This window comes from Anneissia japonica, unplaced genomic scaffold (genome assembly GCF_011630105.1).
Source record: "Anneissia japonica isolate Jap-2015-1 unplaced genomic scaffold, ASM1163010v1 scaffold288091_len1417266_cov198, whole genome shotgun sequence".
Taxonomy (NCBI): Eukaryota; Metazoa; Echinodermata; class Crinoidea; order Comatulida; family Comatulidae; genus Anneissia; species Anneissia japonica.
This window is the reverse complement of record NW_022684833.1, coordinates 1153445-1170761: the sequence shown is the minus strand read 5'-3', so window position 1 is coordinate 1170761 and position 17317 is coordinate 1153445.

Below are 17317 nucleotides of genomic sequence, written 5' to 3'. Positions count from 1 at the left end.
AGTCATCTCAATACCACCTTAGTCCTATGCATTTTAAAAATGTAAACATTCATAATCAAAAACCATGTGCAACAAATATAAACATAATAACACATCAACATTTACTTCAAATGACCTTAGTGTTAAAATAATCATCACTGATCATATCCCACAGTTTAGGCCTGATAAAAAAATGATTTGCTTATCACCCTCACCGCTTATCACCCATAAAAGCACCAGCAAACAATCCAAGGGTGTTATTTGCATTAAGTAAAATAAAATATGGAAATAAAAAGCCTCCCTCCCTTATCACTTTTCCAGCCTAGATAGGGTGATAAACTAATAAAGTTTTTATTTATAGGGGCTTAAACCTATCTAAACTAATAAAGTTTTTATTTATAGGGGCTTAAACATATCTAAACTAATAAAGTTTTTATTTATAGGGGCTTAAACCTATCTTAATTTATATTTAATTCTTTTTTTTTTTTATAATTTAAACAGAGGTATTGTATGTTACACTATTGATGTAAAGCCATCATAACTTTAATCACAGACCATATCACCATGTAATGCGTATAAACCTTGATTCCTTTATCAAACGGAATAAGAATTAATTAATTAATATATAAACAATAAATAAAAGAGGAAATGTAAAAAGAAGGAGTGAGTGGGAGACAGAAAGAAAATGAATGAATGAATGAATGAAGGAACGAAAAAATAACCAAGTGAAAGAAAGTTGATAAATAACTTTCTTAAAAGAAGTGTAGGGTTGCAAATTAAGTACAACTAGCACATAGTTAGAAAACCCAGACTAAGTACTGCTTCGAGGCATTGTATATGTTATTGTTAACGACCGAGACACTATCGTTGGTTTCTTTATTATTTCCTAAATTATCATGCATTAATTCTCAAGCTCATCAATAGAAATCCCATTAATTGCTTCTATCAGTCCTGTGTTATTAAACAGACATTGTGTCTCATCGCAAACCCTACTAAAGCGGCTCTTACGACGCTAGGCCAGACTAGTATCAAGAATAATACTTTTCGTTTTTGTTCATATTTAAAGAATATTAAATCATATTGTAATGAATAATAATAACGCTTTCTCGCATCTGGTTTTTGATATTTTGCCAAAATGAATTCAAATTAAATCGGGTTTTCTATCTCATTGGTGATGTGTATAAGGAGTTCTCTTCAGAAATACTTATGACAATTTTATTTCTTCTGAAAATTTAGTTTTGCAACTGCTTTGTACTGCCAATATTCGTTAGTTTAACTTGATATTGTACCACTATTTAATAATTTTAAAAGGCCCATCTCTTTGGAGATCCCATCTGTTTAAATGCAACAGTAACACTAAATGCGCATGCATCACTGTTTTATTTAGGCCTGCCAACCAAGAACTTTATTTACATTCGTTTTATATTTTTACGTTTTCTTGCCATGGATTATCGCTTCACCAACAATAATAAACCTGCACTTGACCTTCCGACCTTACTCTACAATTTGATAATTTTGTCGAACTGACCCTTCAAAGTAATCATTGACTGATCACTTATGTTTACATTAAACAATCTGCAAAGATAAGGAATAATTACATAAACAATATCAACAGACTTATTCAACATCATTAAGATTAGTACGGTAAGCCAACAAATTTACAAACTGCATAAATAATTGCATTTATCTATTTAGACATCAAACTAAATTCCAATACACTTAGTAAAATTCCGGAGGCGTTATGTGGATACAGTACTATAATCACGCATGTTACTATTTACACTTACAGTCATATAGTCTTCTGCAGTATAGTGGATAATGGATATTCATAAAGCATACTTGCCCTGGTCTTAATTAACAATATTCATTAGGGGCTAGATCTAGGGGTGTTTTTTAACTAGGCCTAAGCATCGCTTTGTGAAGGTGGAACAAGTGAACTATCCGATCATTCTCGAAATATGCCCAGGAGCCTGGCCCTAATTGATGTTTTAATCGCGGTTGAATGCATTATGTTTTTTCATAAGATGAACTTGGGTGGGGAATAGGGTTCCCAGGATAGTGTTTAAAACTGCGACGTAAATAAATATAAAATCACAATATTCTCTTAAACCAAATTATTCTGCCATAAGCCAATATAAGAATTTTCGTAGTAAATTTCTATAAAAAATCATGTTAAATTGGTTTTGTTTTACCTGTAACTGATGGAAAATCTATGAACAATGTAATTCTTGTACATGATCAATTTAAATCTTACCTTAATGATTTAGACCTACTTTCTTTCTTTTTCTTTTTCTTTTTTTTTTTTTTTTTTTTTTTTAGGCCAATAGCGAACTTAATCACTATCCAACTCATAGGGGCAATCTCTCACAAATGAATTCAGACAAAAGTGTTCTACATAAACTAGACTAATTATGAAGCTCATAGAGTGAAGTTATATTTGGTCGAGAAAAAACCATGTACCGGTACCATTGCCGAGAAATGAACCCAACACTCTCGGATTCATAGGCCAATTTTTTTTTTTTAGGCCAGTAGCAAACTTAATCACTACCGGTATCCAACTCATAAGAGCAATCTCTCACAACAAACATTCAGACAAAAGTGCTCTACATAAACTAGACTAATTATGAAGCTCATGGAGTTAAGTTATATTTGGTCGAGAGAAGAAAACCATGTACCACTGACGGGAATTTAACCCAGGACTCTCGGATTTGTAAGGCAAGCACCTAAAGCATCTAAGGCAAGCTCCAACTGGCTCCAAAAATGCTTGAGATGGACCCGGTATTCTGAGGACCATACAACCACGGTTCTCACACCACTTCCCCATTCACTCTGTGTAGCTGAGGCCATTGTGTTATTGCTCTGTCTATTTCTAAAAACAATTATACTTACAAAATCAATATCATAGGTGATTATTACCAATAGAAGCATTCAACTTTTAAATAACCTATTAGGGTGCTTTATTTTTAACATAATATATTTCACCATAACAATATTTGGTAAAATATATTCGTGTTAAACTGCTAGATGAAACATACACTGTCTATATTCGAAAAAAATAAAATTTCAATAAAAATTTGAATACACATTTAAATGGTTCGAATAAGTTATTAACCTCCAAAAGAGAAACATATTTTTGTTTTAAGTTTTCACTAATTTACAAAAATGTATTATTAAAACTTTTAATTGATTGCTTAACTGTCCTTCAATGAGAGCAGCTTAGCTCAGTCGGCTAATCTGGTGGTAGCCACTGTGTGTGCGCTAAACCGTGGAGATCTCTAGGTCCCCGGTTCAATTCCCATCGCTGCCTCTCCTTGTGTTTCAGCTGGAGGACTGAAATACAAGTTACAATGGCGTTTAAGCCGTTGGTCCCGTGTGCATTTATGGCCCATTTGCACGTTAAGGAACGCAGTACACTCTTCGGAAAAGAGTAGGGGATTGTCTCCCGATGTACTACTGCCCAATCACCACCGGAAGGACCCCACTGGAAATAAGTCTTCTTCTAGACTTTCGTGGGCTATTCTTGGTGTTTACACCGAATAAATCCAATCCAATCCAACGACGAGTTGTATTTTTTCTTATTAAAATTATTGTTAATTGTATGTTAATAACTTACGTACATATAACAATTGATATGGAATTGAATTTTGAAATATGGTTTTTCTCATGACAGACAGTAGGCCTACTTTAATGTTAAATTGTATTATTGTAGACCATTGTGTTGTCTTTGTTGACATTCGATTGGATAAGCATGATGTCTTGATAAGTTTGTCGTAAATACAATTAAATAAATATTTAGCAGGTAGACATACAATATGTCGTATATAGATTGATATCCAATGTTTAAATAAAGAACAACTCGTACTGTAAACTCAAACGAATCGACAAGACCGAACTATTACCAATCCATCAAATACAAATTATACTAACGAAATGATGAGGCTCGCTATATTAATAGTATCAGCGGGGATATTTTGATTTAAGGAGAAATTGAGTTAATAAAAGCGAACCGACAAAATCCGTGAGGGTATATGTAGTTAGATATTAGTTAGTAATGAAATAGGTACAAGTTCTCAGTAATTGAATACAATCACTTTCAAATTCAACCTACCTTTCAACAATATAGCACCAATGAAATAGATTGTGGATTTTGTATATTAAACTGTATGTTCACCCGGGAATTTTAGGCATCCCATCTTAGACAATCATCATGAAGAGGGTGTTGACCTAACTTCTATTGGGCTAAACAGTGTCTCCTAAATCGGAGCCAGACTGGGGTTAAATCCCAAAATCAAACAAAACCCTGACGACGGTACACCACCGGTAATTGGGAGTGAAAACGAAATTGCACATCAATGTAGGTAAACTTTTTTTTAGAGGAGGGAGGGGGTGTGCGTGAGGGGTGCCTTGTAATACAAAATCAGTGCCGAAAGAGGGGGATTTGCTGAATTCTAACAGGTATTGGGGTGGTTTTTAATGGTAGTGCTTTTAAATAGGGTCCTTTTACGAATTAACAACTGACCAAAATGATGAACAGGGCCAGGTGCGCTTTTCTCATAAAAGTGTTGTCCTAGCAACGCACGTGTTACATAGGTACGCTCGACTTACGATTGACAACAACTATATAACGTACGATAGTTGTCTCAGGCGACAAGCAAACTGGCATGTGCATGGGTTAGGCATACATACAATAATTTAGCATTTTACATACCAATATTCATATATTCATGCTTTCGGTCGCAGATCACCCCAACGTTTTTTAACTATCCGTCAATTAATTTGACTTTATTAATCTATAAGCTATGTAAGGCTATTCATTTTATTGATGTGTACCGTATCCGTGCAATGCCTTACGCTAACACTAAGTAAACTTTAGCAAATCATGCTGAAAGTAAAATCGTACTCTGACTCACCTCTGATCTGACTGAATGTCAAAAGTCAATATTTATATTTTTATTATTATTGGTAGGCCTATATTCAATAAAACAAATAGAAAAAATATATAGCAACCAGTCGCATTATAAAAGTTACAGGAACGTCCGACATAGCCGGCATCCACTATCACAAATTGCATTTTTCCGTAATTAAAATAAACACAGAAGGAACTGTAGTATAGGATAAATGCAAAACAAGACTTACCTTTAAAAAAGCAAGTTAAATGTAGTAAAACAATGCTAATTCATGCGCATTGTAGACAAAAGTAAAGGCCAAAGAATAAAGTTAGAATTGCATTATTAAGCCCATATATTTAATTTTTAATTTTTTAATTTTAATTAAATTTCCTGTACCTGTTGAAATTAAACATCCAATTGGCTGCTATGTGTTTGCCCTATCTCTTCAGCTATTTAGTGTACCGTACTTTTAGGCTGTCATTTTCTTATGTTTAATCCAATGTTTAATCAAATTTTAATGTATCCCTATTGAGTAAATGAAATGCACATTCGATAATTTTAAATCTAAACACACTAATTGTAATATGAATATGTTATAATCTAATTGTAAATATTTGCTGTGCTTTTTCTATTAATCTTTTCATATTAATTCCAATATTTCCTTGCAAAACTATATTGATAAATTAATATTATAATTGTAATATGCAATATTGATTTATTTTTTTATGTTTCTTTATTAAAACTCTTAATTTCTGTTTGTTGTAATGGTTGGTGCAATTGTCCTATTGAAGCGCTTTTTAAGACAGTGATTTAAGTCACTTAAAGCAATCCTCATGTGCTATTTTGATGTTACTTTTATTTTATGTTTCATGTTTCAAGTGTTTCATGTTTTCAAATTACTGTATGTTTTTATTGTTTGCGCCTGGAAATAAATAAAATAAAATAAAATGTTTTATAACAACAATAAAAAAATTCTGATTTTCAATAAGCTAAAGAATAGATGGAGATCAGACGTCAGTCTTTATATGTTTTAACTTTAAAGAAAAATTACTTACTCCCTTAATATATTGAAATTTTATTTCAGAAATTGAATTATACGAAATCCTGTAAACTGTGTTGCAGCCTTGATATTGGCGTATGTTGCAATTGACATTAAATAAATAATGAAAATAAATTCAACCAACGCACTTTATGTGTTGCGATAAAATAATAATAAAAATGATATTAACAATAATATTAATAACAGTAATCAGGTGCGCGTATAATGTGCTATCTTGATAAACCTATTCTGAGGTGTAACATAACATACGGAAGCATTTACAACACTCCATGAATTCCATTAATTAATAGGTTTACTGTCTATAAAACTTATTTGCTCCAGCTTCTAAATTGAAGGAAGAACAAAAGAGAATCATTAGATTGGTATACCTACACTCATTATGGGATAGTCTGAATTATGATTCATGAATAGGGGCATATGATCCCATACAGAATGTCGTATTCTTAATATTATAATAAAGCTAGTGTGAGGATAAGCTATAGAAGCATCAGCCTCCAAGTAATAACCTATTATAATCTGATTAGATTTTTATTGAATTCAGATAAGTTTTTAAAGTACGTATGTAATCATCTCGCCGTATTAATACAAATATTAGACATCGAGAAGTCTATTTAAAAGTTATGGCGTTTAGATTTTTAAAAAAAACGAAAAAAAACCCCAAAAAAACACTGGAATTAGACCGTAATGTTCAACGATGCAATTTACCAGCGATAATTTTGTAATTTCGACCTCTAAATTCTAAATTGCAAATGGATATTTAAACGCCTCAGATTGAAGATCAAATATTTATTAACTTTCAGTGATATACAGAAAATATACATTGTTTTCTCTTCTTTACAGTCCTTTCTTTACAAAAACACTAACAATTTAGGGATCTATTCACGGAATATGAACTGTAGGCCTAATATTGGTAAGAATGCTTTAAATGAAAGCGATCAATAAATGAACTAAAGAGGAAGCCTATTCTCCGTCATGACCTAGAAAATTAAAAATTATCTAATTTGTATATTTAGGCCTATGTATGTTATTGAGTCTAACAATTTGAAAGAGAAAAAATCACCATCAAGACAGTTAAATTATATATTTTTACTGTACTCTTTTCCATAGAACCTTTTTTGTAGTAAAATGTCTGTATATCAGTGTTAACTATTTTTTCGATCTATTTCTGGTTGGAAGTTAATAACTTTGATCTTTTTGAATTAGTGAAAATTCAAATTAAATTTGTTAGGTATTTCCCAATTTTTTGGACAGTGTGTCTTTAAATGTTACAATCAATTCAACAATTTGTTCAGGTTTTTAGCTTATCACAGAAGTCGCTATATCTCCAAGGTCATTCGTGATAATATATTTTGCTGTATACTGACTGATATCGTTTAGCCTCCTTCATTAATATGGATTACTTCCCATTCTCAAAATTGAATTTTGAAGACACCTTTATGATATGGGACTGTCGCCAGGGTGGTTTGCCTTCGAGGCTGCTTATATGAGGATTCAAACACATCTAGAACTTGACTATGTCTTCAGCCTTTCAGAACACCGACGCCAATTCTTAATATATTTTTATGAAATAGATTTATATCTCAGTTGTTTTTTTAAAATAATTTGTATGTCTTCTCAGTGTCACATGTAAATAATCAGAGAAGAAACATTATGTTTATATTATTTATACGAAGACAAGAAGAGTATGTTATTTTCTGATCATAGGCCTATTAATGTTGTATTTACTGTCTTTTTGAAGAGGGAAGACAATGGCGTACTCAAGAGTTTCTGAGTCATCTCTTGACCATTTTATGTATCAGTAACTTTTACTTATTTACAACTGGTCAAATAAATGTTGAATATGAAATGAAAAATGTAATGTAATTAGGCCTAGGCCTACCCCCCCCCCCGGCCTACCCTCAACAGAGAATACATTTAAACAACCGAGTGCTGCTTTCCGATAATCTTAGGCTTACGTCCTGATAATATTTTTTTTCCGCTGATGTTGGTGCTATATTGGGGAAAGTAAAATGGAAACCTGGGCTGACTTCACAGGCAAAGCTTTTATTAAATTATATCTCTATGCTTTAAATACAGTTCTGCAGGCAACAAATGGAACAGGTAGATTACCTGTACGAAATACCTTGAGAATATAACAATGGGAAAGGGAGCGGGAGCTGCGTGTGACCCTTTCGCCCAATTTATATTCCCATCTCCTTGTAGCAATATAATAAAACAAAAGTGACTCAAAAAAGAAAGTGAAGCCATATTACTCAACGTTTCGACTTTATTTAGTCATCATCAGGAATAACATATTTTCAAACAAAACAAAACAAAAGTGAGTTTGTAAATATGTTATGATGACTAAATAAAGTCGAAACGTTGAGTAATATGGCCTCACTTTCTCCATTTGGAGTCATTTTTGTTTTACTAAATTTATTTGAACATAGTCAGTGCACCTTTTGGTTGTAGCAATATATTTATACATGACATATTTTATGAAGATATTTTGCCGATATCATATTTCTGAAATCATTTAATGGGCCTATCCTCTTTCAAACTCAAAGAAAAATGTAACATAGCCATCCAGTATACAGAATGATTGAAATGTATACGGTATTGCACCTAGGCCTCTATGCCAGCTCAGGCTCCGCATTTTGCCTCCAGCCTTCATAATTAAAAAAAACCATCATTATGAACATAATTAGTATCATCGTTTAAATCATCATTATCATCATCATCATCATCACGATGAATACTACCTCCACCATAGGCCTTGATTAATATTAGCATAATTATATTACCATATACGTTAAATAATAATCTTAATTAATTCTAATTCTTCGTCTATAATATAGTTTAAATCAAGATATAATCAACATTCATGTTGTATAATAATAATAATAATAGGCCTAATAATAATAGGCCTAATAATAATAGGCCTAATAATAATAATAATAATAATAATAATAATTGGAATCACTTCTGTGGATCACATAATGTAAGCTAAATAGTAACATAAAAATTACTTAATATTAAACTACTAACAATTTAAAGAATAACATTTTTCCATAAAACTAAATCTTCAGATACAAGTAGACGTAAACCTTGCACTACAGTAGTGCAGAGGATGGGGCTGCATTGTCCAAAGATTTCTCGATATATGTTTTTATCCGTTTAAATTAGGCATCTAAGCACACAAAATCCGTATATCTTTACCTATGTTTGTCTCTCTCTCCAACCAGGAGTATAAATGGTTCAGCTGGGAAGGAAGAAGGCGGCCCTATCCACACAATGTGAAGCCTTAATACGATGGGCTAACAGTCGTTCAATAATGAATACGGGACTAACTTTACTTTACCTTACTGTATTGTATTTTTATTGTTTATATGTGAAACATTGTTGACAGTTGTTCACTATCGGAGAGGTCATCGAGAAATAAATTATGTTTGTATCATGAGAAAACATTTATAAAATGAAAAATGATTTCAGTGTAAGTCTTAATCAGTATTTTTGTTTTCTCTTACATAGAAAAAGATATGTAGACCTACCGGTACAGTCTCTTAAGAGTTGTTTTTATAAAGGAGACAAATCCTATATAACATGCATTATTCTTTTTGTCGTTTTAAATCCAGCAAATTAGATCGAATTTTTAATGTATTTTGGTTCCCTTAAAGTTGTTTTTATCTTATCAATATTTATGAAAGTCTAGTTCGCACTTGTTTTGCCTGTAATGTAAGGGAATTCTTGAATTTTGCTTGTTTGAACCAGTTGTTTGTATCGATAAATTTATTTATAATTTAACCGAAAATATAGTAAACTATAGAGTTTGACATGTTTCTTCATAGGCCTATACATTCTTTAATTGACAATTATGAAAACATTTTAAGCAAAACATACCAGTAACCATTAAGAGTATCTGACTAATTTGAATGTACATGATCTGGTTTTATATATGAATGTATTTTATTGTTTTGACAACTATTGTAATATCCAATCTATTATAGAGATGTGTATAAGAGACAGGTATATATATTGATTGTAAATTATATATATATATATATATATATAATATATATATATATTTGTATTTTATATATTTATTATTTTATCTGTTTCAGTATAATGATACGGTCTACTCTCAGTGCTCGAATAGGAACAAATTCTCAAGTAGGCTCAACCGATTGGAAAAGTGCTTGCACATGGGTCACGGGCAGTGACGGTGCCACGGGGGCAGGGTTAAATACTGCCTCGTTGATCTCCTTCTGACTCTAACGAATCGTTACTTGTCCTATGGCAGTCAAAGGCCGCGGTGGGGTTCCGACTCAGATTAGAAGAAATCTGTCTACACAATGAGCCACGTTGTAAACAAAGCACAAACATTATTTAATAACTTTTTTTTTATTGAAAATTTTCTACCATTAATTTATATAAGAAATGGGGAATTCTATCGTCGGAAAAAGGGGGCTCACTTTAATCGAAAAGGATTTCTAGGAAGGGGTTTGCTCAAGCCATGGCGCCTGATAACTGACCTGAGTATAGCTTAAGTGAGAACAACATTCGTTTCCTTACGAACGGCACAGTTGACCCTTCCCACTTTGATCATTTCTTCAGTGGCCCTCACTTTCCAATAAATATCAGTGTCAGGAAAGTTCAATGTGCAATTAAAATATGATTTAAAATCCCATCTTGGATTAGATATTCTCGTTTGTAACGATCAACTTACTAAATATATTGCGAGATTTGATTCAATATTTTATAGCTGTTTCATTCCTATGGGGATATCGGGTAACCCATAAGGTAAAGAGTCAACGACCAAAAGGTCATAGCCAAACACAACCGACAGGAACCAGTAATTGTTTTGTTTCATAGGAATAGATGCATATTATGTGTGATTATTAACAATTAACCCAAATATAATGAGATTAACTAATAATAGGAGATTAAACAAGACATGTATTATTTATTTAATACCGGTATCATAGATAAAAATAACAATCAATATGTTATTATTACTGTCATTTATACCTAATATTACTGTATCAGAATAGTATATACTGTATATATATCTGTCTCTTATACACATCTAGATGTGTTATTATTATTAATATTATTATTATTATTATTATTATTATTATTATTATTATTATTATTCATCCCTGTTCGGTTTCATCTTTATTAGCAGTAACTTTGTTTATACTTATTAATATTAGTATATAACCTAGAAAAATAGAGTATGATAATTTGATGTAATTATCAACATAGTGTTTGACTGCCAAATGTCGACAAAGGCTGTAGGCTGTGAAACTTGATCGTCGGTCTTCGTAGTTATTACTGATGATGATTCTTTTGAAAAGACGCCGAGCATTTATATCTGTAAATCCATCTATTTACTGGCAGTGCCAATGTGAAGGATTAAGCTCCCCCACTTCGTACAGGCCAATCTCCCGTTAATTTTGCCGGGGATTAACTATACATAATCATTCGTTTTTGTTCTACATTTTTATATCTATTTTTATGTAATGTACCTATCTGACTAATTTGAATGTACATGATCTGGTTTTATATATGAATGTATTTTATTGTTTTGACAACTATTGTAATATCCAATCTATTATAGTATGATTGCAATAAAGATGAATTTGAATTTGAATTGAATTGTATTGACTGTTGAATCCCGTGCTGGACAGCTTTTTTCCCTACAAGTATATTCTAAAGTCCTTCTGTCTCTTTGCTAGGCCTAAACTGCTACAGAATTCTAAAACTGAGGAAGTTGAATACGTAGGCCTATATAATTTAGTAACGAAAATTGCACTTTTGCAGGTCAAAAGAAAGGTTAATGTACTAAAATATCTGCTCAGTGTCCCCCTGTTGCAACTCTCCGGGGTCTAGAGCATTTAAAACTGCAGTGGTCGGTGACGTTTTTGAAAAATAAAATCGAGTGGCTAAAGGCTTTATCGGACCCTACTAGGTCCCTGTCCGCTTCGGTGTTTTTGTCGTTTATGACGTATTTAGATGTTTTTTTTACAGGTTCTGCTTATATAGGCCTATTTTAAGAACCCTGCTCCGGCTTTTGACTCATGGTCCTGGCAAAAAATGCGAATTTGTATACCAGAGTCCCATAAGGTCCTCCCTGGCTTTAGTCAATGCAGGCTCATGGTGTTCCACTATTATAGACCATGATAATCAGTGGGGAAAGTGTCAGCAGTGGCGGCGATAGCAGAAGGGGAGTAGGAGTATATTAAAATATAAATTTGTAAATTCAACCATCCAAGTTATTGTGATGGTAATTAAAGCAAAATTTGTATCATCCGAAATCATAACTCTCCCCACGACCTTCTCCAGTATCTTTCCGGGGCCCTCACAGGACTTAGTTTACCCGTTGGTTCGGACCCCTATCTGACTTGTTATGCCCTGACGGCATATTTCTATTTTCTGGGTCAAACACTGGACAAACGTGCCTCATATGCCTTTATAACTGTCATTCTATCAAATTCCAATTCACCGTCCATTGTCTTCCTATAAAGAATTTAAAAAAAAATACGGAACAGGAATGACGCTGAACTTAATAACAATAAAAAGGAACCAAGTATAGAGGCTGTAGGGAAAATTTAAATAATGGTATTTTTGTCATTTCTAAGAATATTTGTTATTGGTAGTCTGTAGGCGTTATGTGTGTGGGTGTTAATAAGCTATGAGCAGTACATATACAGTACTAGCCTATGATGAATTTACGAATTTAATCAGGAATATTAACAATAATAATAATAAATAATAATAATAATAAATAATAATAATGATAATGATGATGATGATGATGATGATGATGATGATGATGATGATGATGGTGATGATGATGATGATGATGATGACGACGGTGACGCCGATGAAGATGATCATGATAATCATTTATATAGCGCTCTTACTCAATGAGTAGGCCTATCATGACCTTTACATAGTCATACAATTGAACATAACAGTTTTCTTTTTCTCTCTCTTTGTATAATACTGATTTTATTACTACTACTACTACTACTAATAATAATAATAATAATAATAATAATAATAATAATAATGATAATAATGATAATAATAATAATAATATTTATAATAATAATAATAATAGTAATAGCTATATCATAATAATAATAATAATACTGTACTATAATAAATATTAAATGTTAATCAATAATACGAATAATTTTACTAAAATGCTCAATCAAATATATTGCATAAAAAATAAAAAACTCGGACAGCGAACAAACTGAGACAAAATATAAACTATATACTATATTATATAGTTGTCTCAAACACAAATAAAAACTATTTTGATATATGGTAGATATTGATCGAGATGTCTACTCCAGGCCTATTAAATAGATACATTTTATACATATGTTGGTTAGATCAATGTAGAACGTTGGTATGTCGGTGGTGAATTCTCGAGAGCAGGCGTTCTATTTTAAACGAATCCATAGCAAAGGTGTGAAGAAAAAATAAGATTAAAAGATTAGCCGTTGGTTGAAATCGAGATAGCAGGGTCCGATGTAATCCGTCTGCACTTCTCCTAATCCATATAGTCGTTAGAATTTCTGTGAAACTGAAAGCGTACAAAACAAAAGGAAATGGATGGCCTGGAAAAAAAGCAAAGGTTACCACGTTATTCAATTGTTTACTTTATTGATTAGTTTATTTAATCAAATATGATGTGTAATGTTTATGAAAGATGCTATGATAATTTCGTGTACTGTCATAGTTAGTATTTTACAGGGAAAATACCTCACTCCTGGTATGAAAACAGGAATCCAAGGTCGTTATTTGGCTGTGACCTACAATTGGATGAATCCGACGTTCTGATTGGCTGATCGAAAATACATTGGCCCAGTTTCTTGTTGAACATTTTTGCTAGGACATAACCTGTAATGAGATTATGTAAATGATCTCACATTATGCTGGCTCATCATTTATTGCAGTCTTTTCATATATAATACCAGGGAACTGTTCCCAGATAAAACACCTTTATTTGCGTTGTTCTTATAAAAAATATTAAATATGACAGCCATCTCCAATAACTAGGTCAGGGAATTGTCAGTAAGCGAAATGGGTACCATAGGCCTACTACAAAAATATTTTTTTATATCATATTTTTTAATGTTTAAAATACACGTGCTTTATTCATTCATTATTTGCGTTGTTCTTATTGAATTAAATATGACAGCCATCTGTAATAACTAGGTCAGGGAATTGTCAGTAGGCGAAATGGGTACCATAGGCTTACTACAAAAAATATTTGTTTATATCATATTTTTTAATGTTTAAAACACACGTGCTTTATTGCATCGCTAAAAGAAATGATAATCATATTATTAATATCATCATCATTATTATTTTATTATTATTATTAATCACCATCATTACCATTATCCTTATCATACGTTAACTAATATTATCATTGTTTTATTATTATTATTATTATTATTATTATTATTATTATTATTAATATTATTATTATTATTATTTTTATAATAATAATAATAATAATTATTATTATTATTATTATTATTATTATTATTATTATTATAGAAAACTTTATTGTGAATTAATATTTTTAATAAATTATGTTTATGTTACTTTCATCTTTCTCCCCCACCCGCGCTTTATCAAAACATTTTCTTTTCAATTTCAAAAGCAGATTCCTAATAAATTAGTCTTGTAAAATTAGATCAAATATTTATTCATCCCACCTATTGCATAGCTTTTGTGCAGTATGACGCGTGAGTGTTAAATATCTACAATATAAAAGGGGTATAAAATAATTCAAAGACAACCCTTACGTCACAAACCAACAATAATACCAATAATAAATAAGTAAATATAAATGTAGAGTATTGTTAGTTAGGATATATTCTCTATCTGAGTAAAGAATAAAAAAACCCGTTAAAAGCAGCGTTGGTGCAGTTTATAAACGTAATGATATATAAAGCCTGGTCCGTGCTATCTAGGCCTCAAAGAAACGAGATATTTCGCTCATCGAATGACGTAGCCTGCCGTCAACAATAACGATTAAAACGAAAATCAATAACTAATGTAAAAGCCAACGTCCTCTGTGAAAAACCTTAGTACAATGGGAAATATTTAATGTGTTTGTATCGAAAGTGTATATGTTAAGTAACCTATATTGACAGTACATCTGTACTGAAAACATTATGAACCCTGCAAACAGTTTGCACTCACTCGGAGCCCATTATCGCTTCAGCTAGGCCACGTTCATGGAAGTTCACGTCGGCAGTTCATAAAGTGACTCGAGTGATAAAAGTTTATCAACGCATCATATATTTTTAATTTTCGGAATATTAAAATGGCCACTCGTTCTCACAAAAATGATACAGGCCTAATAAAGTAATATACTTTTCTTGTTGGAAGTAGGGCCTTGTGGTAGGCCTATACATTTAATTTGGATGTTTATGGATCTCGCAAAAAATAAGAACTGCGCAGTATAGGCCAATGTAAAATGTTTTTGTTTATTGTTTTAATATCAAAACATTTTAGTAATAGTTAAAACATTAGTAGGCTTGTGCAAGGCAGTAAGGCCTTGCTAACAAATAATAACACGTGACTGGTAATCGCGCAAAAAAATATATTAATAAAATAACAATCCAAAGAAAGTTCGGATATGATGGCTCCTATTATCGTTTTCTGCAATGGGTTACCTGTATTCGTTTTTTTCAATTATTATTTAAAATAAGCAGAAAATACCAAAAGTTAGTTAAATAACAATTTCAAAGTTAAATTTTGAATAAAATATAAATCATTGTTAAAGCAGAAAATCCACATTTAAAAAGAAAGAAGTTTGTTAGTCATTAATTCGAAATACACACCGTTAATGTGTCTCTCCCTAGGGTATCGTACTCGTACTCCATATCCAAATGGCCAATGACCTGTGCACAAGTTATAGGTAACATGATAAAATCTAAAGAGTATTGTGACCAATAAAAACTGCACATTGACAATATTCTTTTAACTGGAGACAAGAAATTAGAATACAGACAATAAAGTAGATATTAAACTTAGGAAGAAAATAAATCATTAGTAAAGTTCAGTAAGACACGTTGTGTACAGCGGTCTTGGGCCTGTTACTCTTCACTTGTGTCAAAGCGTGAAAATTATGTCATCAGAAATCTAGGAGGTTATGATCAGACTATGTTGCGAGAACAGATGACAAGCAATCAAACACATCATCATCTCTGGCCACGGATACGGTACTAGAGATAAAAAAAAAGTGTAAAGGCCCTCTATAGTTTGTGAGTGCCTGTGAGTTTTCTGGGGGAAGGTATTGTCTAGTACCTTTAGTATGGGAGTTTCCGAAGTTTTTCTATGATTGCTCAACAATGATCACGGGATTTTGATTTTTCTATAGAAACCATTTCTATCCATTTTAAAGCCAGGCTCTTGAAACATCGATGTTGTACAACTGATTTTTTTAAGGCACAAGAAGGAACACAATCGGGAACGGGTCATGAGATAGATTTTTGAATATTTAAAAACTGGGGGTAGGAAGTGAAAATGGGGTGGTTACGCCCCTCCCCCAGTTTTTAAATATTGAAAAAATCTGTAAGCCTATCTCATTAACTTTTCCGAGTTTCTCGTCAAATCAAACACCCTATAGTGTCAGAAAAATCAGTTGTACAAAATATCATTTTTCTCTCTAGAGCCTGGCTTTAGAAGTTGTAGTCGAGAGAGGGAGAGAGAGAGCTTCGATTAAGATGTTTCGAATGTGGTCCAGGGGAGAAGCCCCCGAAAATTTTAACAATTTAGGGGTTTCAATGGCTTATTTAATCATTTTAGAGTCTACTAATATATAGAAAATACATATAATTTTTTTTTCTCCCCGATGAATTGTGCTGTTTCTCCCCTGTTTTCTGGACGAGCGAGGCCGAACCTTTGCTGATTATTATTTATAGAGTTAATATAACACTTTGTTTTTAATAAACCAAAAGGGGCTATTTGGAGAAATAATGTGCATTATTACAGTATAGACCTCTATGTGTTGCGCAGGGCCAAACTTTTGAAGTATTGTGTATTTACAGCATAATGCATCAACGTATAAGTGATAAACTGCATATAATATGCAATAACTTGAGGGAAGTAAGTATCCAGACCAGGAAAATCTACGAGACTACCTAGCTTTCATGGTAGACAAACAGTATCGGAAGATTTTGGTTTCGAATAATATTGGGGACAAATATTTTCTCAAAAATTATTTATTAAGTCTGCCTATACTATGATGATCTGATGATCTGTTTTTTTTTTTGTTTTTTTTTTTTTTAATGAAGTAGTATACTGTAGCTAAAACTTCGATAACAATGGAGTGAAACTTAAAACTTGTTAAGAGATTGTGGTCAATTTTAAG